Here is a 25,915-nt window from a genome sequence, read left to right on the forward strand (position 1 = left end):
TCAGTTGTTATACTTGGATGTTTTTTTTATGTAACTTTTAAACAATGTAATGTATTAAACATTTCTTACGCAATGAAAATCTTTGATGTTTGCAATGGCCCGTGCTTAATTATCAATCCCCACTCGCGCGCGCCCGGCTGTTTCCGCCGCTCAGGGCCGGGTGTGACAAACATGTATAAAACTTATAAAAATCAAGAGAAGAAAGACATTACAAAAATCTTCGTGTAACCAGTCTTTTGTGCATATTAGAGCCTCAATGGTGGCTTTACTAAGTGAGCTTCGATGTTCAGTAATCACTCTTCCACATGCACTAAATGTCGACTCCGATGCCACAGTAGATACCGGAATAGTCAAAAAGTCGCTTGTCATCCTCGTTAGTATGTGTTGGGTATTATATTTTAGACCGACGCATCGAATCATTACTCGTTTATAATAGCATTTGTCGTATGAATTATTCATGTATTATCGAGTGCACTTTGATGATTTGTTACTTTTGAGTGAACTTGGATGTCCAGAAAGTTACTGTTATCGAGCACACTTGATGATTATGTGATGCATGTATTTGTTTGGTCTTATCCAAGAGGTTGTGGAATGAAGACCAAGACACAAGACTAGTATAAATAGATGATTTAGGTCATTTGTTTAGGTAATGTGTGTATTTTGAGATATTTTATTAGATTGAAAGTTTGTCCCCGGGGAAGAGCTCCCCCCGGGTGGTCGTTCCTTTTTTAGTATGTATGTATGTATGTATGTATGAGTGTTCTTAATGAGAATCATTCGATTAATGAAATCATGCTACTACATCTATCTTTTGTGTTTCGATTACAATTGTTCATTATATTATTGATTTTTAATCGAATCGAACTCTCCACATCCGTCCATTAGATCTTTCAAGATTAAATACATGTTGTAGATCGATCCTGAACCGAGCTCGTTTATCACCGTTTATGTACACGCTTCCGCACTGGGGCTCGGTTCTGTCAGTTGGTATCAGAGCGGGTTACCGAATCGTTCAGACTAACCGTTGAATTTGATTCGATTCGCTCTTGAATCCTCCATGGACGTTAAACTTTGAAGTTCGTTGAAGTTTTTGTGGATTTTTGCACGTATTTGGTTAAAATTTAATGATTCGAAGATGATTTATGTGAATTAATGCCTGAGTTGATGATTAGTTCGGAGATTCAACATCAATTTCACGTTTATATGTTCAATTTCGTCTATTAGTTCTTAACTAATTTCTCTGTTTTTGTATGTAGGTTAACAATTTGTCGAAGAACAGGTTCATAAAGAAAATCTTTCTTTTCTTCTTTAAATTGTTACCTATTACATGTCAAAGTTATGAACTTTATGACTAATTTTTACTTTGAATGTGTTTTTGGTGTTTGACAATTATGGGAGAACCAACGTATCCATTTGAGAAAAAGCACAATATGTGCGCTCTTCTGCAAATCACTCCTAATAATCAGCCGGTTTCTTTGATGATAAGGTGGTTGTAATGATCTAATCTACGATTCTCATTGACAAAGTGCCCGATAATTTATAGAAATCACCAATTGGGTTTCTGGCACTCTGCCCAACTCGTTGATGACGCCGGAGGAAGGAGGATAGAGGCTATCGTTTCCCGGCAGGAGATCGTAATTACTGAGCAACTTATACGGGCGAGCCTACAGTTGAATGATGCATTTGAAGCCCCAATTCATTTTTCCATGAATCGTTTATTGACAATCTTTCAAGAGTGTATGGGTTATCAACGGATATGCACCGAAAAAGGGCTCTTGGACCTTGATGAGCCGTGATTTGGAAAATGCCACTGTGGCAGATGTATTTCGACAACCGTTCAACTTTTCCAAGATGATATTTGATGATTTGGCTGCGAATTTGAGGAAGTCTAACAAGGACAAATTCTTGGTTTACCCAAAATTTCTGCAAATTATTTTCAACCGTGTGCTTCCTGATTTGCCAACAATTGGCACAACACATCTACTGCAGGATCCTAATGTGTATAAAAAGGATTGAAATGTTGGCTTCCACAAGCCACTTCAATCCTGATGTTAAGTTTGATATATTACCATGGTTGGTGAACCATTACTTGGAGATTATGACGGTTCCAGAGTCATCTCATGTGACGTCTGAGGAGGAGGAGAGTGAGAGTGATAATGATGACGATTCAGATGATGGAAGAGATGGAGGTAATGTAGGTGATGGAGGAGGTGTTGATGTGATAATTGAAGAGGATATTGATGTTCATGCATAGGCACATGGGGAGTTCAAAAACCAACCTATACCTACACCACCAACCTCACCAATTAGCCCACCCTAACACCAGACACCATCCCCACCACAAACTCATGACCAAAAACCTTATATCCCATCCCTATCTACACATACCCAATCACCACCCCAAACTCAAATCCCTACCCAATCATCAAGCCAAACGCAAAACCTTGACCAAACCCAAAGCCCACCTTAAATGGAAACCCACAGCCCAACCCATATTCTAAACTAACTCTTAACCCAAACCCAAAGCCTAATCCAAAACCAAGACCAAGCCATCCATGAACCATATATTCCCTAACACATTCCTGCCCACTTACTAAACCTTCCAAACACTCCATATCTATCCCAAACCCAATCCCAAACCACTAACCAACCTATATTTGAAATTACTGATACATTTACACCAGTAATCCAAACTGTAAACCCATTGCCCTCCACAAGCACAAATGTCATTAAAAGGCCAGCGCATGAAACTAACCAACCACAAACAACCATTCCTGGCCCTTTTTCAGATACTCCTTCCAGATCCCCTCCCCCTGGTTCTCATTTATTTAGTAGATATATGGTTGTGGCGCTTGAGAATATTGATTTATGGAGGCAAAATGATACTTTGAAAAAGGTGAATGATGATTTAAAGTCACAGTTGGCACAGGCATAACACAAAATTCAAACCCTAGAGGCTGAGGTTGAGAATACCTCAGCTGTACCAAAACAGTGGGAGAATAAACCGTTTGTGGTCAATGTTGTGAGGAATGATGATGTGAGAGAGGATGTGGTGGAAGAGGACATATTGAAAAAATTATGTGATCTGTATGGAGGAAGTGAAGATGAAAGTAGTGAGGAGAGGAGGATGGTTAATGATGGTTATGATGGTGATGTGTCTGATGGAGGAGAATAAAACTATGTTATTGATATGACTGTTGAAAAGGTGGTTGAGAAGGAGGTTGTTGCAGATGTGAATATGAATGTGGATAATATTGAAAATGAAAATTTTGTGATGACTGGGGCCATAGCAACTAATGTTATTGGTACTGAGCCACAGACAGATGTATTTGTTGATGATGGAGTGGATACTGAGGAATTTGTGTTGACAGATGAGAATGTTGAGAAAGTTGTGGATGTGGAGATGGAAAATTTGATGGATGAAATTGAAAATTTTCCCTGTGAACCAGAAATGGTGAGGGAAACTGATGAAGATAGGAGGAAAGAAAACGGAAAATCTATTGTAGAAAATGAAGAACAGTTACATCCCCTAAATACTCAAAAGAAGAAATCTATTGATGATTTACTTGATGTTGATGAAAATGATAAACAAGCTGCCAAAAGGTATGCTGATACTCTGAATGAAATGTTGGAGATGGAAAGAATTGCAAAGTCATTAACTGATAAGGAGTTTAAGCAACAGCAGATACTATTGGAGGAGGTTGTGTTTAAATGATTAGGGGGAGATAGAACAAGATGTAATTGAAAGGCTGATTAAAATGAAACAAATTGAAGAAATTGATAACACTCTTGCAGTTGTCATCTACAACTTCAAGAAAACCCAAACAAAAACCCCAAGTCAAGCCTCCACTGAACCAAAATTGAATGAAGAAAGGAAAGTGATTCCTGATGAAACTGGAGAGTCTTTAACGAGAACTTTGACTAAAGCTTGGATTAAGGAAGTTGAGCAGAACAAAGAAAAATTTCCAGAAGATTGGGATCCTGAAAATTGGGGAAATTATAATGTAAATAGATATGAAAAGAAATATACAAGGAAGAGGAGTAGGTATGATGGAAGAACAGATGATAGTGATGAACCACAGAAGAAGAGGGCTGATAAGTCTAAAAAGACTGAATACTTTGTGGAGAGTCCAAAGGAGGTGGAAAGTCGTGTAAAGGTTGTTCCTTTGCAAACTATTTTTCCTGATGAATTTGTAAATGAGCCGAGGATTGAGGCTCTTGATGAGTTCTCTGATGATGTAGATGACATTGTTGACTCCCCTAATGTGGAAATGACTGATGAACACAGGGAGAACATATAGTCTATGTTGGATGAAGCACAGAGGAATGATCCAAGAATTCTGGGATTGATTAAACATGGATATAAGTCTGAAACTCTGGCTCCTATGTCTGATGAGGAGTTGTAGAATTTGATTGATGATGAGGCAGATGAAATTAGAAGGAAGATGGAAAAGAAGAACCGGGATTCCCAGAAGTTTAGAGCTTACTTGAGATTGCATGGATTTTCTGAAAAACAGCTGAGCCACATGAAGTTCAGTGAGCTGAAGAAGCCTACAATGTCACAGTTGAAGCTATCAAAGAGGATGAGTTGGAGAGAATGAAGAAAGCTGGCAACCAAGATGAAAGACTTCAGAAGTTATATGCCAAGTTTGATGGAAAGTACAAACTTCTGATTGAACATGGATTCTCTTTTGAACTGGTTGATAGTCTTAGTAGGGATCAAGTTGAAATTCATCATAAAAGAATATCAAGAAAGGTCAACTTTCAAGAATCAACTAAAAGACCTAGAATCATGACCCTGGCTGAGATGGAAAAGAAACAATGGGAGGAAGGAAAAATAAAACTCCTTGACAGGTTGACGGAAGCTAGGGGAGAACTGAAGAAACTCAAAGCATGAGCAAATATGAAAAGCTTTCAATGTACAAGTCTGGGAAGAAAAAGATTGATCATGAGAAAGCTGAAACTTCAAAGGCTCCCAAGGTTCCTCCATTTGTGTTTGTGAAACAGGAACTAGTTGAACACCGTAAGCCATGGGAATATGAGAACAAGATCAATACCCTTAAAGGCTTAATGCTTAGTAAGGGTATGGCAGAAAGTGTCTTTGACAATCTTGGCAAAGATCAACTGAAAAATTTGTTTTTATACTGAGAAAGCTGAATGGAGCAACTGGAGGCTGAACAAAGAAACCTCATGAACTTTCAATGTGGACCAGGGGAGAAAGAATTATCCCTGCAGGTCAACTAGGTGATGAAGAGATTATGGGCATGATCATTACACTTGCTAGAGAAGGAGAAAACTTTCTGGAGTTGATCATGTTTCCAAAGGAGATGATAGTTGCTATGTTTGAAAAGAAATATGGGCATGTGAGGGCCACTGTTCCTAAGAAGAAAATTGCTTCTAGGACCTCTGCTGTAAGTGTCCCAATTCCTACCACTAGAGCCTTTCACCAAAGACAACAAAGGCCACATTCTGACGTGGACCTACCAAAGAGGATGTTCTTTGACAGTCAAACTGAAACACTTAAAGTAATCATGTCTAGTGGTGACTTAAAAGAGGTGATTTTTAGGGATGACTTTTTGCAGTTCAAAAGGGTGCAGCTAGCTGAGATGGCAACTATGAGTCTGTATGATTATCAAAACAGACATAGGTTTGCTGCCGACAACAAAATGATTTGTCTAAACATCTCAGGGACCAGTCTAGGAAGGGGATCCCCATGCTCAACAAGAAAAGAGAATTGGAACTCTCTTAATTTGAAAGGAACAGAAAGGTGAACAGAATGAGGGAGATCATGTATATTGAAGAGACATTCAAGGCAAAGACCAAAAGCAAGAACCCTCTGCAACTATGATGGAATGTATCAATATGAGGCGGCAGATGACAAGGCTAATTGTGAAGTCCAGAGAAATGGAAGGATTGCAAGCATTGTCATTGATGATAAAGATGGATCTTTCATTCTCAGAAACTCTGATGGAAAGGCCTTGGGCATCATAAAGGAGGACACTGACTTAGAATTCCTGCATGTGGAGGATCTAAATGATATAATCAGATGAACTGTGCCCTCTGATCTTCCTAACCACATACAGTTATTCATCTTCAAGGAAAGTTCCGCATGAGTCAAGTTGGCTAGAAGACAAGAAGCCTCAAGCTCAAGGAGATAAGATTACTTTTATAGCTTAGGTTTACTTTGTAATGTCCATAGGACAGAATTTCCAACTTGTAATATATTTTATTATGATATGTAATTTCGTTTTGAAATCTGATATGTATTTTATCTAAGTGTATGTAACCTTATAGGTGTTTTGGTACAGCTGAGGTTGTCCCAATCTAGGGGAGATTGTTGGGATGAGAAAAGGCTAAAGAAAGATTGGAAACTTCTCAACCTCTCTCAAAACTGCTACGTATGGAAACCGAGCAAGCTCAAGCTTCCCAGCAAGCTTTACTTGTCCTAGCAAGGTATTTTGCTTTCCCAGCAAGGTTATCTTCTAAAATTCCTCTTAAGTGTTAAACTGAGCATGGTTCACTTTGTCTAGCAAGATAGTTCTTCAAGTCAAGCAAGGTTTGTTTTCCTAGCAAACTCTTGGCTAAACCAAGCTAAAACCAAATCTAGCAAGGTTTATTCTTAATAAACAATGTTCCCAGCAAGCTTGAAGAAAGTTGATCAAGAAACAACTTAAAGACTTCTACAGAGCAAGGTTCAACTCCTAGAAAAGCTACAGTGTTACCAGCACACTTTGGTTTGCTTAATAAGTTAATATTAACAAAGGGTTGAAGGGATTCCTGAAGAACAAGTTTGCTAATGGGACTATATCGAGAAAATTTTGATATGGTTAAGAGGATTAAAGTCTGCTAGGTGAACATTTTCTTTCGAAAATATTCTAAGTATAGCCTGCCCGGAGAACTGTTTCCCAGCACACTTCATGGTTACCAGGTCTGCTCGAGAAAGATATATGCTGCAAAGTTTCCCGAAGATCTGTTTTACACTTAGCATTTATTGTAATAGCTTTAATTATGTAAGAATGATTAGGGTTTCCAAAAAGTGGAATGTCAGGTGTCAGCGCAGGCCTATAAAAGGAATATTTTAGGGCACGCCTCTGACACACCTAGACCTTACAGCTGTCACACCCTCAAAATCCACTAACGGAGTTTTACCGTTAGAGGGTGTGAACTAACAGGATCGGAATCATTAGTTTTAATCAAACCATAAAAACGTTTAAATGAAATTAAGTGCGGAAGCGTAAAAACCAAAAGACAGTTGCGTCACGCAGGACGACTTAAAAACCCAAGTAATAATAGTTAAAAACATGTTTCCATATCAGAATGTTCAAAAACCATGCATGATCCTATACCGCGCGCCCGCCTCGGCTACCTGAGAATAACATACTAAAAGTGTCAACACGAGGTTAGTGAGTTCACAAGTTTATATAAAATAAAGCGTTTAGCGTTTTGTGTTCAGCGTTCTGCGTTCAGCGTTTTGCGTTCAGCGGTTTGCATTCAGCGTTTTGTGTTTAGCCTTTAGCGTTTACCAGATAGTGTTAAATCAATTATATATCGATAGGTAGCTAGCCTATACAACAAATATTACTAAGTGTTCGACAACGAAGCTGACTGTTTATCAAGTGCCTTGCCACCAGGGCATCCAGACCATGGTATGTGTTAGCCAAAATTACACCCGCTCGACTTCCAGTCGAGTTTAGCGTTGGGTGGGGTTTGTCAAACCCAGTAGTACTACTCAACAGTGACTCGCTATTATCCAAATATTAACCGGTTCGATGTGTAGGACTTCAATTGTTTCGTTTGCCACTTAGCCTTTACAAGTGATATATAATTTACTAACAAAATCTTAAATGCGTTTTCGGAGTATGTTATCTCCCCCAAGTGAAAAGCGTTTAAAACAGTTTAAAGGGGTAAGTGAAACTCACTGTTTGCGAAGAATTCCCAAAATAAATCACCAAGTGATGCGCGTCACAGAAAACTCTCTCTAGCGTTCTAAAACAACAAGGAGATTTTCTAAGTATCGGAACTAATATCGAGTCTCTAGACCCGGCACATAATTCCTAAGCACAAGATACGTTTCGTGTTTGTTTGTGAATCGTGTGTGACTTAACAAGTACATTTGTGATACGATACATGTGTGAACAATTATTTACGTGTCATGTATTAATAATGTACATCACTAGCAACTATTCCCCGCAGGGGCAATTTGGTCAAAACACCACAATTATATAGCAAGTATTCCCCGCAGGGGCAATTTGGTCAAAACATAACAATTAACTAGCAATTATCATGTTTCATGCATTTTCACAAAATTCAGCAGCTAGTTTCACAGAGACAGAAATTCTACTTGAAAGATTGTACTATTCCACCGATCATAGCATCTCAATTAATTTACCAAAAATCATCACAAAAGCATGCATGTATTAGGTTTCCAGAACATATTTTGTTTTAATTTTATTCCACATAGGTTTCTCACAATGATCAAAACATTACAGCAAACTCATAACAGTCAAATTCATGCGCAATAGAATGTTATTTGAAATTCCCGTTAAATGAAAAATCCAACAAATGCAAGACCACTTGGGTTAGGTTCCTAACTCAACAAGTCAACTTCCAGAAGTAGAACCAACCCAATTGGTCTCGTAGTTCATGAGATATAATATTTACAAAACAACCTAACAGCAGGTCTCACAACTCAGCTTTGCACAACGTTTTTGTAAAATCATAAAAGTTAACTTTTACACGTTCAAAAATTGCAAATTTATATTCTTTAGAAACTAGACTCAACCTAGTTTACTGTAGTATCAATTATCTCGACCAATTTTCAAATTCACACCCCGTTACAGTCAATTGAACATCAGTAACACAATCTGTCCAGAAACTGTTTGCATCCAAACTCAACATATTAACTATCTATGGACCATAATTCATTCATATGACATTCTAGACACCATAATCACTATCCATGCACATCAATTACACATCACATACATGATTAGGGTTTTGCTTGAACTAAAATCAAAGAAACAAACGATTAACATGCAATAACATCAATACTAGTTATCAATTCAACAATCAATACATCTTTCAATCATCATCTAATCAAAACAAGTCATATGAACATCATATATATAATTTCCAGATTCTAGGGTTTATAATTATACCTTCAAAGGCACAAAAATAAGCAAGAGGAAGGTAGAAGATGACTAGAATCGGATGTAGGATGCTTCAATTGTGAAAAACAAGATCAAAAATCAAGAGATATGTGTGTGTGTGTGAGCCGATTGTGAGGAGAGGGGAGGGAGTAGGCTGCCGTCAATTGTGAGGGAGAGGAGAGAAAGAGATTAGGGTTCTAGGTTAATATTAATAATAACACGATGTTACACTTTAGTCCCTCAACTTTTAATTGTTACTTTTCTAGCTTAATTAACTAGTTCTTGTTTCTTGTCTAGCATCACACATAATATAATCAAGTAACACATATGTTAACACATAATTATCACATAATTATTGTTTTGACGTTTTTCGTTTATTCACCAATTGTTTGCGTCAACTCGTTTGCGTTTCGGTGCAATTCCCGAAAGACTACACATGTAGTAAGTGTCAAGCGTCATTTAAACCCTAGTTTAAATGTAATGAGGTGTGCGTTATAGATTCAGAAATCTTTAGGTTTGAATTGACGGAGTTGAGTTAACGGAGTTAACTTGAAATTGACGATTGTCACATCATTCCCATGTTAAAGAATTTTCGTCCCGAAAATTTGAGTCAAGTCGTGATGAGTGTCTGAAAAAGTAAGAAAAATTTTTCAGTTTGTCATATCATCCCCTAGTAGAAGAAATTTCGTCCCTAAATTTAATTTATACCTCCGGTGATTTCTGACGGTTTGCCGGGTTTCGCGGTTTTTGGTGTTTGGTCAGCCCTTCAAAAAGGTGAGGATACTTTTTCATCATTTGATCCTCGCGTTCCCACGTGAACTCCGGTCCACGTCTCGAGTTCCAACGAACTTTAACGATTGGAATTTTGCTGTGCTTGAGCGTTTTGGTTTCCCAATCCAAAACTTCGACTGGTTCTTTAATGAAGCGTAATTGTTCATCAACTTGCAGTTCATCCAAAGGGACTACTTGGGTTTCATCAGATAGGCATTTCTTCAAATTGGATACGTGGAATACATTGTGTACGCCACTGAGTTCCGTTGGTAGGTCCAGTCGGTACGCCACCGGACCAATGCGCTCAGTTATTCGATAAGGGCCAACGTATCGTGGGTTGAGTTTGTTTCGCTTCCCAAAGCGAACCACACCTTTCCAAGGTGAGACTTTGAGTAACACTTGGTCATTCACTTGAAATTCGAGAGGTTTTCGGCGCTTGTCGGCGTAACTCTTTTGACGATCTCGTGCTGCCGCCATGCGGTTTCGGATTTGAACAATCTTTTCCGAAGTTTCGAGTACCAATTCTGGACCAGTGATTTGGCTGTCACCCACCTCTGCCCAGCAGAGAGGTGATCGACACTTCCGTCCGTACAGTGCTTCAAACGGCGCTGCTTTAATACTTGCGTTGTAGCTGTTATTATACGAAAACCCTACCAAAGGTAAATGAGGTTCCCAACTTTTTCCGAAATCCAACACACATGCACGCAACATGTCCTCTAAGGTCTGAATAGTTCGTTCACTTTGCCCATCCGTCTGAGGATGGTAAGCTGTGCTCATATCAAGACGGGTGTCTAATGCGCTCTGTAGTGACTTCCAAAAGTGCGAAGTGAAACGGGAATCTCGATCAGAAATGATTGAGACAGGCACTCCGTGTCTAGACACTACTTCCTTCATGTAGACGCGAGTCAATCTTTCCATTTTGTCCGATTCCTTAATCGCTAAGAAGTGTGCAGACTTAGTCAATCGGTCAACGATCACCCAGATGGTATCGCATCCCGTCGGTGTTTTAGGTAATCCCGTGATAAAATCCATTGAGATGTGTTCCCATTTCCACATTGGAAGTTCCGGTTGTTACAGCAAACCAGATGGTTTCTGATATTCTATTTTGACTCTGGCACAAGTCAAGCATTTGCTCACGTAGGTGGCAATGTCGGCTTTCATATTTGGCCACCAGTAAAGTGCCTTTAAGTCATGATACATTTTATCTGAGCCAGGGTGGATAGAATATCGGGACTTGTGAGCTTCGTCCATCACTAGAGTTCTCAACTCTCCGTATCGTGGAACCCAAATCCGGTTCTCAAAATATCGGACCCCGTCCGATTTGGTTTCAAGTTGCTTGTTCATGCCCCGCATGAGTTCTGATGGAAGGTTATCATCCTTCAAGGCTTGGAGCTGCGCATCGCGAATCTGATCGGGTAAGTTGGCATGAATCGTGAGTTGCAGTGCTCGCACTCGCCTGGGTTTATCGGTTTCTTTCCTGCTGAGAGCGCTGGCCACTACATTGGCCCTTCCAAGGTGGTACTTGATGGCACAATCGTAATCCTTAAGCAGCTCGACCCAACGACGCTGTCGCATGTTCAGCTCCTTCTGATCGTAGATATGTTGGAGACTCTTGTGGTCGGTGTAAATGGTAAACTTGGTACCGTTCAAGTAATGCCTCAATATCTTAAGGGCAAACACCACAGCTCCGAGTTCCAAGTCATGGGTCGTGTAGTTCTTCTCGTGAATCCGTAGTTGTCGAGAGGCATAGGCTATAACCTTCTCGAGTTGCATCAGCACACAACCGAGACCTTGTATCGATGCGTCACAATGTACCTCGAAATTCTCTGTTCCCTCGGGTAGGGCTAGAATAGGGGCGCTACAGAGTTTGGTTTTCAACAGTTGAAAAGCGGATTCTTGCGCGTCACCCCCATTGTACTTAGTACCTTTGTGAGTCAAAGCGGTAAGGGGTTGAGCAATCTTTGAAAATCCTTCGATGAAACGCCGGTAGTAGCCGGCCAGTCCTAGGAATTGCCGCACCTCAATCGGAGTCTTAGGTGCTTCCCAGTTTTTGATAGCTTCTACCTTACCGGGGTCGACATGGATGCCATTCTGATTGATCACATGTCCTAAAAAGTGAACCTCGCGAAGCCAAAATTCGCATTTCGAGAGGTTTGCGTACAGTTGTTCCTTCTTCAACAATTCCAGAATTACCCTTAAGTGTTCCTCGTGGTCAGCCTCGTCCTTGGAGTAGACGAGAATATCGTCAATAAACACAATCACAAACTTGTCGAGGTACGCCTTGCATACTCGATTCATAAGATCCATAAATACGGTTGGTGCGTTGGTTAAGCCAAAAGGCATAACCGAAAACTCATAGTGACCATACCGTGTTCTGAAAGCCGTCTTTGAGATATCTTCTTCGCGCACTCTTAATTGATGGTAACCAGACCGCAGATCGATCTTCGAGTAGTAACTCGATCCTTGAAGCTGGTCAAACAGATCATCAATTCGGGGTAAAGGATAACGGTTCTTGACCGTCACCTTGTTCAACTCCCGGTAGTCGATGCACATGCGGAAAGTCCCGTCCTTCTTTCGGACAAATAAGACAGGGGCTCCCCATGGCGATGAGCTAGGTCGGATAAAACCCTTATCCAACAAATCTTGCAACTGAGTGGACAGTTCTTGAAGCTCCGCCGGTGCGAGCCGATACGGGGCTCGGGCTATGGGCGCTGCACCGGGGGTCAACCCAATTTGAAACTCGACTTGTCGAATAGGAGGGAGTCCAGGAAAATCCTCCGGGAAAACTTCCGGAAAATCTCGCACAATCGTTATATCTTCAATTCGCTTCTCCTCCGCGGGTTTCTCAACAATCTGCGCCAAAATTGCCGGATGACCCTTTCGTAGATACTTCTGCGCCTTCATGAGGGTAATGACGCTGGTGGTCATGCCGCTTCTCTCACCTCGGATCGAAATGATCTCGCCGGAAGGGGTAGTAATGTGGACTATCTTGTCGTGACATATAATCTCCGCTCGGTTCTCGGATAACCAGTCTATGCCGACAACGACATCGAAACTACCAAGCGTAAAAGGTATGAGGTCGATATCAAAAATATGACCTGACAGTTTTAACTTACATCCCGCAAGTACATGAGTCGTTTCTATAGTCTTACCGTCAGCTAATTCAACAGGAAACTTAGCATCTAACGGGGTTGAAGTTAAGTCTAAGAGTTGGGTAAAGGTTTTCGATACAAAACTCCTATCAGCTCCAGTGTCAAACAAAACAGAAGCAAAACAATCGTTCACAGGGAACTTACCAGTCACCACGTACGGATCATTGCGGGCTTGACCCGACCCAATGACAAAAGCTCTTCCTTTTCCATTGCTTCCACCACCACTGCCACTTCCATTACTTCCATTGTTCTCGTTCTGTTTCAGCTTGGGGCAATCTTTCCTGAAATGACCCTCTTGGCCACACTCAAAACATCCTTTAGTCGTCGTAGGTGGTTTAGGAGTACCCTTTGCCGCTAGGTCTCTCCTACATTTCTTTGCCTGGTGACCCATCTTTCCGCATCTCAGACACTTGACACGGTCACACGGGCCAGCATGATGATAGTTACACCTGTTGCACTTCGGGTACTTCCCAACATAGCCGCTCGAACCCTGCCCGCTACCGTTGTTATTGTTGTTGTGACCCTGATTGTTGAAGCCCCGAGTGAGTTCGGGCTTACGGTAGTGGTGTTGCTGTGGAGGGTTCGAGGATGAGGATCTGGTGTTGTCAAACTTTCTCTTTCCATTGCTCGGGTTGTTGTTGCTGTTGTCAGTACTAGGGTTGTCACGGGCTTTAGGGGCTGAACCTCTAGGTGGTAGCGCACCTTGGGTCACTGCTTGATCCGTCAGTTTGTGAGCTAACCGGATCGCTTGTTGAATCGTGGCTGGTCTGGAAGACGTCACCATGCCCTGAATTTGCGGTGCTAACCCATCAATATACATTTCAATCCTCTTACTCGGCGGGTCTACCATCCGTGGACACATCACAGCTAACTCGTGAGAACGGGTAGTGTAGGCTTCGATTTCTGAACCCACCATCTTCAATGACCAAAACTCTGACTCCAACTTGGCAATCTCCTCTCTCGGACAGTACTCTTCTCGCATCATGTTTTTGAACTCTTCCCAGTTCATAGCGTTAGCCAGTTCTAATCCAAGGATTTGCACGTTTGAATTCCACCAAGTGAGGGCAGAATCTTCAAGTGTTCCCGCAGCAAATTTGACCCTACTGGCAGGGGGGACAATTACACATCTCAAACGCCGATTCGGCCTTCTCAGCCCAACGCAGGAAGCCTATAGCTCCCTCAGTGCCCTTAAATGTACTGGGCTTGCAGTCAAGGTAATTCTTGAAGGTACACGTTCCAATTGGACCTCCAGCTTGGTTCTGAACATGGGCGGCTAGAGCGGCCGCCGCGTGGTCGTTCAGCAGAGTTTGGAGTTCTGCGGCAGTCAAGTTGATGTTACCACGTCCGTGTCCAGCGTTTCTTCCAGCCATTTCCTAGAATCACAGCATAAAATGTTAAACATGAATTTTTCTTTCATATGCAACACGCCATAGGCGAGAAATTTCCTCCGGTTCCTCTTCAGGTTCCTCCTCGGGTTCCTCTTCAGGCTCTGCCTCAGGTTCGGCTGCGTTCTGAGCAATTTGCATTTGTAAAACATCGCAACGCTCTAAAGCTATCTCGGTTCGGGTCCTTGCCACTTGGAGTTGCTCTTGCAAGTCTATCATCTCGGCTTGCATCTTTCTCATAATCTTCATCTGTTGATCACTAGCCTCTTGCATTTCCTTCATGGCCGCTGTCATGCGGGAAATTTCCTCCTTAGTCTCGGTTCCATATTTTTAACAGTCCGGATACGTTCGCTCTCGTATAGCGCATGTAACCCACATCACGCTCCAAACAAGAAACGACAGCTGCGAGAACTCGCTCCACAGGTTCGGTTATGGGTGGTAGGGTGTTGGGGTAAGCAGGATGGTTCGGGTGAGGTAATGGGGGAACTTGTTCACGATAGACCATACGCCTGATCATATTAGGGTACCAATCCCAGCTAACTTCGTTTTCGTACATGCCTCCGGATAAGCGATACCTCTTCGGTGCGGGAGCTTCGAGTTCCGGGACTACACGGGGTGGCGATGAGGTAGGTAGCTGCGGCTCCTTCCCATGAGCATGAGTCATATGATCGGATGATGATGATGGTAGCGTCGACATCTCTACAGGTAAGCCGTGTATGCGCGTGTATGAGTGAATGAGGTAAGGAGATAAGAAAAACAAAGACTACACAAACATATGCAGTGCGTATCATTATAACTAATGGGTCGTCGCGGTTATAGTCTAGTATGCATGCAGCTTCTAGTTCGCTATAACCAATGGCTCTGATACCAATCTGTCACACCCTCAAAATCCACTAACGGAGTTTTACCGTTAAAGGGTGTGAACTAACAGGATCGGAATCATTAGTTTTAATCAAACCATAAAAACGTTTAAATGAAATTAAGTGCGGAAGCATAAAAACCAAAAGACAGTTGCGTCACGCAGGACGACTTAAAAACCCAAGTAATAATAGTTAAAAACATGTTTGCATATCAGAATGTTCAAAAACCATGCATGATCCTATACCGCGCGCCCGCCTCGGCTACCTGAGAATAACATACTAAAAGTGTCAACACGAGGTTGGTGAGTTCACAAGTTTATATAAAATAAAGCATTTAGCGTTTTGCGTTCAGCGTTCTGCGTTCAGCGTTTTGCGTTCAGCGGTTTGCGTTCAGCGTTTTGTGTTTAGCGTTTAGCGTTTACCAGATAGTGTTAAATCAATTATATATCGATAGGTAGCTAGCCTATACAACAAGTATTACTAAGTGTTCGACACCGAAGCTGACTGTTTATCAAGTGCCTTGCCACCAGGTCATCCAGACCATGGTATGTGTTAGCCAAAATTACACCCGCTCGACCTCCAGTCGAGTTTAGCGTTGGGTGGGGTTTGTCAAACCCAGTAGTACTACTCAACAGTGACTCGCTATTATCCAAATATTAACCGGTTCGATGTGTAGGACTTCAATTGTTTCGTTTGCCACTTAGCCTTTACAAGTGATATATAATTTACTAACAAAATCTTAAATGCGTTTTCGGAGTATGTTATCTCCCCCAAGTCAAAAGCGTTTAAAACAGTTTAAAGGGGTAAGTGAAACTCACTGTTTGCGAAGAATTCCCAAAATAAATCACCAAGTGATGCGCGTCACAGAAAACTCTCTCTAGCGTTCTAAAACAACAAGGAGATTTTCTAAGTATCGGAACTAATATCGAGTCTCTAGACCCGGCACATAATTCCTAAGCACAAGATACGTTTCGTGTTTGTTTGTGAATCGTGTGTGACTTAACAAGTACATTTGTGATACGATACATGTGTGAACAATTATTTACGTGTCATGTATTAATAATGTACATCACTAGCAACTATTCCCCGCAGGGGCAATTTGGTCAAAACACCACAAATATATAGCAAGTATTCCCCGCATGGGCAATTTGGTCAAAACATAACAATTAACTAGCAATTATCATGTTTCATGCATTTTCACAAAATTCAGCAGCTAGTTTCACAGAGACAGAAATTCTACTTGAAAGATTGTACTATTCCACCGATCATAGCATCTCAATTAATTTACCAAAAATCATCACAAAAGCATGCATGTATTAGGTTTCCAGAACATATTTTGTTTTAATTTTATTCCACATAGGTTTCTCACAATGATCAAAACATTACAGCAAACTCATAACAGTCAAATTCATGCGCAACAGAATGTTATTTGAAATTCCCGTTAAATGAAAAATCCAACAAATGCAAGACCACTTGGGTTAGGTTCCTAACTCAACAAGTCAACTTCCAGAAGTGGAACCAACCCAATTGGTCTCGTAGTTCATGAGATATAATATTTACAAAACAACCTAACAGCAGGTCTCACAACTCAGCTTTACACAACGTTTTTGTAAAATCATAAAAGTTAACTTTTACACGTATTGCAAATTTATATTCTTTAGAAACTAGACTCAACCTAGTTTACTGTAGTATCAATTATCTCGACCAATTTTCACATTCACACCCCGTTACAGTCAATTGAACATCAATAACACAATCTGTCCAGAAACTGTTTGCATCCAAACTCAACATATTAACTATCTATGGACCATAATTCATTCATATGACATTCTAGACACCATAATCACTATCCATGCACATCAATTACACATCACATACATGATTAGGGTTTTGATTGAACTAAAATCAAAGAAACAAACGATTAACATGCAATAACATCAATACTAGTTATCAATTCAACAATCAATACATCTTTCAATCATCATCTAATCAAAACAAGTCATATGAACATCATATATATAATTTCCAGATTCTAGGGTTTATAATTATACCTTCAAAGGCACAAAAATAAGCAAGATGAAGGTAGAAGATGACTAGAATCGGATGTAGGATGCTTCAATTGTGAAAAACAAGATCAAAAATCAAGAGATATGTGTGTGTGTGTGAGCCGATTGTGAGGAGAGGGGAGGGAGTAGGCTGCCGTCAATTGTGAGGGAGAGGAGAGAAAGAGATTAGGGTTCTAGGTTAATATTAATAATAACAAGATGTTACACTTTAGTCCCTCAACTTTTAATTGTTACTTTTCTAGCTTAATTAACTAGTTCTTGTTTCTTGTCTAGCATCACACATAATATAATCAAGTAACACATATGTTAACACATAATTATCACATAATTATTGTTTTGACGTTTTTCGTTTATTCACCAATTGTTTGAGTCAACTCGTTTGCGTTTCGGTGCAATTCCCGAAAGACTACACATGTAGTAAGTGTCAAGCGTCATTTAAACCCTAGTTTAAATGTAATGAGGTGTGCGTTATAGATTCAGAAATCTTTAGGTTTGAATTGACGGAGTTGAGTTAACGGAGTTAACTTGAAATTGACGATTGTCACAACAGCTGACTGTGATTTTGATGGCTAACATATTCTTGTACGTAATTCTGCCTAAAATCCAAACATTCCATTCTGAAACCCTAATTGATTTCCGATTGTTTTTGACATTATATTAATGAAATATTTTAAGTTACATTGTATGTTTGTTACCTTTGTGTCTAGTAAGCAACATTTAGTGTGTTAGTGTTTCCGCCATTAATACTCTATTGTTATTTCCTAAAATAGCAAGCCGTTAACCTTCTTGTCGACACTTATGTGTGGGTTATGATAGTGAGATATTAAGTGATTGGGCGATATATAAGGGACCGACAGTATGGGATCTAAACTCATTGGCTTTCCTATCAACTCTTGACTCCTCTAAATACAATTGCAGTTCTGACTTTTGGTTAGTTGTGAAATCTTTACATTGAAATTTATCAAAATCCTAAAACATATAATAAAAAAATTAGTTTGTTAATAATTAAAAGACAATATACATAAAACTAATAAATGAACAAACATAAAAATTACCTTAAGTCTTGAACTCACTCCATATGTTGAAACACCACCTGTGTCCTTAACAACTTTGTTACCATCTGAAGTAGGTGTTGACTCGTCCCTTGTATCCTCACCCACATTAAACATGGCAATGGCATATTCATAAAAAGTAGAATGTAATAACTGATCAACATGTGTATATTCACTAATTTCCTCTCCATAAACTTTTGAATAACTCCAATCGATTATATGCAACTTGTATCTAGAATCAAACACCACAGCCATGGCTAATGTGAGACTAAAATCAGACCAATAATTTTGAAACTTCCCCATTATCAAGTTTGCCATATTTTTATATACTTATCTTCAGAATTCATCCCACCATACAAAGTCAAATAAGCCAAAAAACATGTGGACTTTACATGTTTTGCAGTCGGATATTTGGTACCAGAAAAAACATTTGTCACATCATAAAATACTTCAAAAAAAGAACATATCTTTTCAATCCTATCCCACTCTGATGCAATTAGACACTCCTTATAATTAGAATCACTCAATTCTAAATGGCTAAATGCACGTTGATAATAAAGAGCACCATCAAGCATTAAAAATGTAGAATTCCATCTAGTAACAACATCTTGTCTTAACCCTTTTTGTTTTTTAATTGAACACAACTCAACACATTCCAAAAACTTTTCCTTCCTTTGTTGTGAACCTTTCACATACTTGATATTCTTTTACTTTATAAATACAATCATCAATCTCCTTTAACCCATCTAGCACAATCAAGTTCAAAATATGGGCACACTATCTGATGTGAAAAAAAGCACCCTTAGAAACAAGTGATGATTTTGTATTCAGTTGTTCTCTTAGAAACCTAATGAAAGCATCATTAGAAGATGCATTATCCAAAGTTACACTAAATATTATTTTTCTATACCCCACTCTACTAGAATAGAAAACACAATTTTCACATATGGCAACACCAGTATGAGGTGGTGGCATGAAAGAAACTGATAAAACTCTCCTTTGCAAAACCCAATGTTCATCAATATAATGATCTGTGATTGCTAAATACCCATCAATAGTAATAGAAGTCCATAAATCTCTAGTTAAGTATAACCTCACAGGTGATTCCATAAGAATTACTTTCATCTTTTCTTTTTCTCTCTTAAACTTTTGCACTAAATCAGATTTTATGGTATTTCTAGAGGGAATATTCACATCGGGTTGCAAGTACTTAAACAAATCTCTAAAGGCCTTATACTCAACAAAGACAAAGGTAATTCATGCATCACAATAGCATCTATAATCATCTCATGAAATGTATTGTCAGAAAAAGAAGACGACTTTAACTTCATCTCACTATTCAAAAGCATTTGACCAACATCTTTATAAGTAGAACCAAAGCATTTTTTTATGTGTTTTGTATGATTACCTGTACATTGGCCACTATCATATATCATAATATGATGGCAGTGCAAGTCATAATATGATGGCATTTCTTGCACTTGGTTGGAACCAATTTTCCTATTTTTTTCTTAGTATCTTTAATGAAGTAATTCCACGTATGAGATCTCTCTTTTCTTTCTTTTTTGTTTTCTCTTGACCCTGATTTTACTATCGTTTGTATCTTCTTCCTCCCCCGAGTGAACCTCATCATCCACATCCATATCCATTGAGGAGACATATTCTAAATCAACTTTGACAGAATCACTCTCCATCTAGAATTAATAAAGGAAAAAATACACAAAAATAAAACCAAACTTGAGCCAAAATAAGTAGAGTTGAATCAACAAACATACTGTTGTTTTGGCTTTCTTATCCTTCGCATTTTCCACCTTCTTTTGTGGGTCACTCATAATTACCTAAATAGTAAATACTAACAAATGTGAGCAAACAAAAGTTCAAAACCAAATAACTAATTGAAACAACCTTATAAGTCACATCAATACTTAATAGTTATATTAGATTTATGTGTATCATGATAAATAATCTCATTCATAAATTGCAACAAAACAATAATATGAATCTAACCGCAAAATAACTTACCAAGTACTAAATAAGGTGACGTCCGAAGAGGCGCTGAGCCGCTGATGTCCAGCAACGGATGACGGACTGATGGCTGGAGAGGTGCTGAAGATGGCCGTAGAGGGATGATGGTCGGCGACGAGATGAATGGATGATGGCTGAGAGCATATGACGGCTGGATGAATGGATGATAACTGAGAATGGAATTTAGGGTTAGAGCTAATATATATATATATATATATATATATATATATATATATATATATATAAAACTTTAAAAATAACAAGGTAGTAACATGTACCTAACAGGTAAACATGTATTTGACCTCTTTAGACACGAAAATTAACAATTAAATTCGCGTCTATCTGTTTAGTACACGAAACCTATTAATGTCTTACCTGTTACCTGTTAAAGTCGTGTAGGTATGTGTCACATCAATATTTAATAGTAAGATTAGATCTATGTGTATCATGAAAATTAATCTCATTCCTAAATTGCAACAAAACAATAATATGAATCTAACCGCAAAATAACTTACCAAGTACTAAGTAGGGTGATGTCCGGAGAGGCGTTGAGCTGCTAATGGCCAGCGACGGATGATGGACTGATGGCTGGAGAGGTGCTGAAGATGGGCGGAAAGGGATGATGGACGGCGATGGGATGAATGAATGATGGCTGAGAGCATATAACATTTGGATGAATGGATGATAACTAAGAATGGAATTTAGGGTTAGAGAATATATATATATATATATATATATATATATATATATATATATTAAACATATATAAACGAAAGCTCTTTAAATTTTCTCTAGCCACCAGATTGCTTTATTCTTAAATATACTAACAGATAAACAAATTTTTTACCTGTTTAGACACGAAAATTAACAATTAAATTTGTTTTTACCGTTTTAGTACACGAAACTTGTTAATGCCTTACCTGTTAAAGTCGTATAGGTACGTGTCATGTATCCGTGTCTCATTTATAAATTGCCACCCCTATCCGGAACAAGAACCCCATCAACACAAATATTTATTTATTTTAGGCGTACCATCATCTATAGTTTTCAAATTAATTATAAATATAACTATACTAGTATTTATACCCGCCGTGTTGCGGCGGGAGTATTTAAGATGTATAACACTCGGTTTTGACAACTTTTACATTTATAAAGCCAGCAAAAACGAACCATCATCATAGCGAAACATATTATTCCTTTTAGAAAATGCATCCCTTTGTTGCACCACCTTTGATTGATCATGTTACAAAACTCTTTTAAGAATTAAAATGCAAACTAAAACTAATTGGTTTATTCATAAGAATTGATTCATAACCGTTTGATATTTACCTAAACAATATTATTACTATGTTTTTTTATTTAAAAATTTGATTAGCATTCAGAAACATTTGATGTTCTCATGATCTCAACCCGTCATCATATCATAAATGAGTTACAATAAAACAAAGGCTCATATCTCCGTTATAGTTGCAATATACCTTGTCGTTCCAAATAATGATGCGTATCGAAACACAGAGACAAATTATGGTCTGGATGTGCTCAAATTTTCCATAAGGAGTCACACCGAACCGGCATCATTTGTGCTCAATTTTGTTTCGAACCATCATCGTTGCACAAATAAGTTAAAATAAATCAAGGGTAAAAAGAATCCGATCACAACCTTGAACACCATTCAACCCATAAATACTCAAAAACAATTGGGACTAACATGATAATAGTCTCATCATTTCAACCCGTAATCAGCTCATCACATCAAAGTTATATAAACAATCAACATAACCCGAAATCCCACGTATTGCAAATCTACGGTTGCCATAAACAACCCAAAATTTGCCGACAACGTAGCAACCACAACGCTAAACCAACACAGCACCTACAATGAACAATAGTGGATGGACTCTTAAGACATATGATTGCAATAATGCAGTTATAGCCCAACGAATCTTTATCTTAGATTTATCATTAATTAAAAAAACAAAATTGTAACCATACATTTGGTTTCTTCTTCAATCCAATGCAACCGAGTTTGAATTCTTTAACAAATCTGATAAACCCAAAATCAATGGCCAAACAGCCAAAATTAGGAGTGGAAGTGAGGAGCTGTGACACGCACCGATTAATGCTCGATTTTTGTTTATGCAGCGTTTTAATGAACAGTGATTTGGAGTGTGTGACCAAAATTGAAAAATATAATATATAATATATATATATATATATATATATATATATATATATATATGAGATGGTTCATGCGCGAAGTAAAGTTATAGCGAGAAGTTCGAGAAGTTAATCTGGACCACTCATTTAATTTTTAATCTTGAATAATTAAATATATAAAAAGTTTATTAAAGTAATATAAATGTATTATCTCTCCAATTAATATATATATAATTAAACCAATACAAGTTACATTTCTAACTAATATAATTAATATAATCACAATAAATCCATAAAACAATAAATTAATCTTTATGATTTTTTACCATATCTCTTGAATTCACCATACACAACTATAATATTTTCTTACACCTCAACAATTTTTTCCCTACATATTTTTAATTTTTTCGTACACATCTAAATATGTTTCCTACACATTTTCAATTTATTCGTACGCATGTTTTTCGTTCTACACATCTTCAAATGTTTCCTACGTATATTTAGTTTCTTCCTACACGTTTTTAATTTTCTCATACATATCTTACTTTTTATTCTACACATCTTTAATTTTCGTATACACAATACATTTTTTTCCTACACATCTACAATTTCGCCGAACATGTTTTTCTTTCGTCATACACATCTTCAATTTTTCCTACGCGTATTTAATTTATTCCCATGCATATTCAAACTTTTCCTACACATTTTTAATTTTCTCATACACATCTTTATTTTTTCTCCTACACATTTCTAATTTTCCTTACGCAACTTAATTTTTTTCCCTACACATCTTTATTTTTCTCATACACATCTCATTTCTTTTCCTACACATTTCCAGTTTATTCGTACACATTTTTTTCTGTCATTCAGTTCTTCAGATTTTTTTTTTAAATAACAATCAATGATGAAGATACTATTTTGCTTAAATATTATAAATTAAAAACTTTTTATTGGTGAAAAAAGAGCAAAATCAAATCTTACACTAACATATAATAGAATAAATAAATTGTAACTTACAAATCATAAATTCTTGTGCTTTTATTTAGAGATAGATGATATTAATTAAATGATGAATTATTTTATTCTACCTACACTGCCCTATTATTATTAATTTCAAAGTCTTTCAAGTTTTATTAATTATAATTAATGCAATAAACTTTCAACCATTGATTAATAATCTAATGGTTGAGATCACTTCTCGCACTTCTCTCTATAAAATCACTTCTGAAATGAACCTAATCCTATATATATATACACACACTATTAGCCATGTACATCCGCCGTAAAACACCACCGGACCCCACCACCACCTAGGGTTTCCAAAGAGAATCCAAAAGAAGTAGATAGGTCGGTCGCGTACAGACGACGGAAAACACCACCGGACCCCCACTGCCACCCAGGGTTTCCAAATAGAACCTGACACGGTAGGTTAGCCGGAAAATACCACCGTACAACCACCGCGTCCTAGGATTTCTATATAGAACCCGGCAGCTGTAGGGTCCGCGTACACCCGACGGAAAACACCACTGGATCACCAGTTCACCACCACCGCTTAGGGTTACCAAATAGAACCCAGAAGTAATACGTTAGCCGGAAAACAGAGCCGGACCACCACCGCCACCTAGGGTTTCTAGATAGAACCCGGAAGCAGTAGGTGGGGAATACCAACGATGGAGCTGGCGGTAGAATGAAGTAGAGGACATGTTAATGGTGACTGCGGTTTATTTTGATAAAGAAGAGAGAGACCATGAAGGATGAGGGAAGGACACGTAGTGCAGCTTACACCACGTGTGAGAATATAACCAAGCCAGCAAATGTACAAAGTTTGAAAAAAGAAGTATAACTTTTGATGCAGCAATTTCAGTGAACATTAATTCAGTGTGTTACCAAAGTTGGAAAATATAATATATAATATATAACATACACATTAATTACAAAACAAAATAGAGTTAAATGTGTTGAAAGCTGTACAGCATCCAAACGTGAGAGAATCGCCGACAATTTAGGCTCCTCCCAATTTGTTTGTCACTCTGCAAATCAAATCTTCAGAATGAGCATTCAAATCTAATCCACTTTCGTGCGACCAACATGAAGATGTGGATGAGAAAGCCAGTGCTCATATTGCTCTTCTTCACTGTTCTTGCTCCCATTGTTCTTTACACCGATAATAAACTCACCAATTTCCTCTACATCCTTATTTACTATTATTCTTTACCAATACTAATTTATTATTACTATTATTCACTTTATATTGCAGCTGGGTATGAATTCGATATTCAAGATCCTTCAACACTTGTAAGAAAAAAGAATATTTCCTTATTGTTAATGGGTTTTGTTTAATTTTCTGAATTTCTTAGTGGGTTTTCTTTAATTTTTGTTTACAGGAGTTATCTGTAGCTGACGTTCGTGTCGAGAATCTGACTAGATCTGTTGTTCGTGTTTCGGATGGTGAAAGATCTAGGAGAACTAGACAGCTTAATGAAGGTTCTCTCATGCTTTTCGGTGTTAGTTTTCGTTTTCATGATTTAATTTGTGATTTTGATGATGGAATTCTGTTAGAACCCAAGGAAATTGGGACGACGAATGAAGAGGATAAGATTATTAGGCAAGGGCTGGAATCAGTTGATGTGACGTTAAAGGGTGTTGAGCATTCAATGCTACCATCATCCCAAGCTGTAAGTTTTTTGCTCAACTTATTGATTTGCTCTCACTTTCATGTTTCTTGTGAGCTGCAATCATTGAATTAGTTGTTCAAGGCTAACCGTTTAAATAGATTGGTAGTAGTTGTATATGTCATAAATAAGCCAAAATGTGGCATAATTTTGTTCAAGATTTTGCAAATATTGGCGTGGATCTGTTTGATGACTGTACATACTTAACTATCATTATCATTATTATTATTATTGTCATACATTCCATTTTAAAAATGAACTCACAAGGTTTTATGCATGATAATAAAACTTATAAACTGGGACTTAATTCTTATTAAAATTGTTTTAGGAAACCAACCCCGAGTCTCAAAAAGCTGGTAAAACCAAAAGTGAGAAACCAAACGAACGTGTTTTAGTGTATAATCGTGTTCAGTATCTTAAGGATCAGCTAATTAGGGCAAGAGTTTACCTTTCCCTTTCATCAACAAGATCTAATCCTCAATTTAATCGAGAACTCCGGTTACGTATGAAAGAAGTCCAACGAGCACTCGGTGATGCAACCAAAGATGCAGATCTTCCAAAGAAGTAAGTTCTATTGTCAATGTTTGTATACACGTAATTCCATATATGCCCCTGAAAAGATACAT

General features: G+C 38.3%; 1 pseudogene; it reads right to left on the bottom strand.

The window, feature by feature from the left end:
- Positions 1-212: 212 nt before the first annotated feature.
- Positions 213-20,267, bottom strand: LOC143575505 (zinc finger BED domain-containing protein RICESLEEPER 2-like; annotated as a pseudogene).
- Between the last annotated feature and the right edge of the window lie 5,648 nt (positions 20,268-25,915).

Source organism: Bidens hawaiensis, unplaced genomic scaffold (assembly GCF_021521415.1).
Source record: "Bidens hawaiensis isolate Kalapana, Puna unplaced genomic scaffold, B.hawaiensis_p1.1 tig00027526_1, whole genome shotgun sequence".
Classification (NCBI taxonomy): Eukaryota; Viridiplantae; Streptophyta; class Magnoliopsida; order Asterales; family Asteraceae; genus Bidens; species Bidens hawaiensis.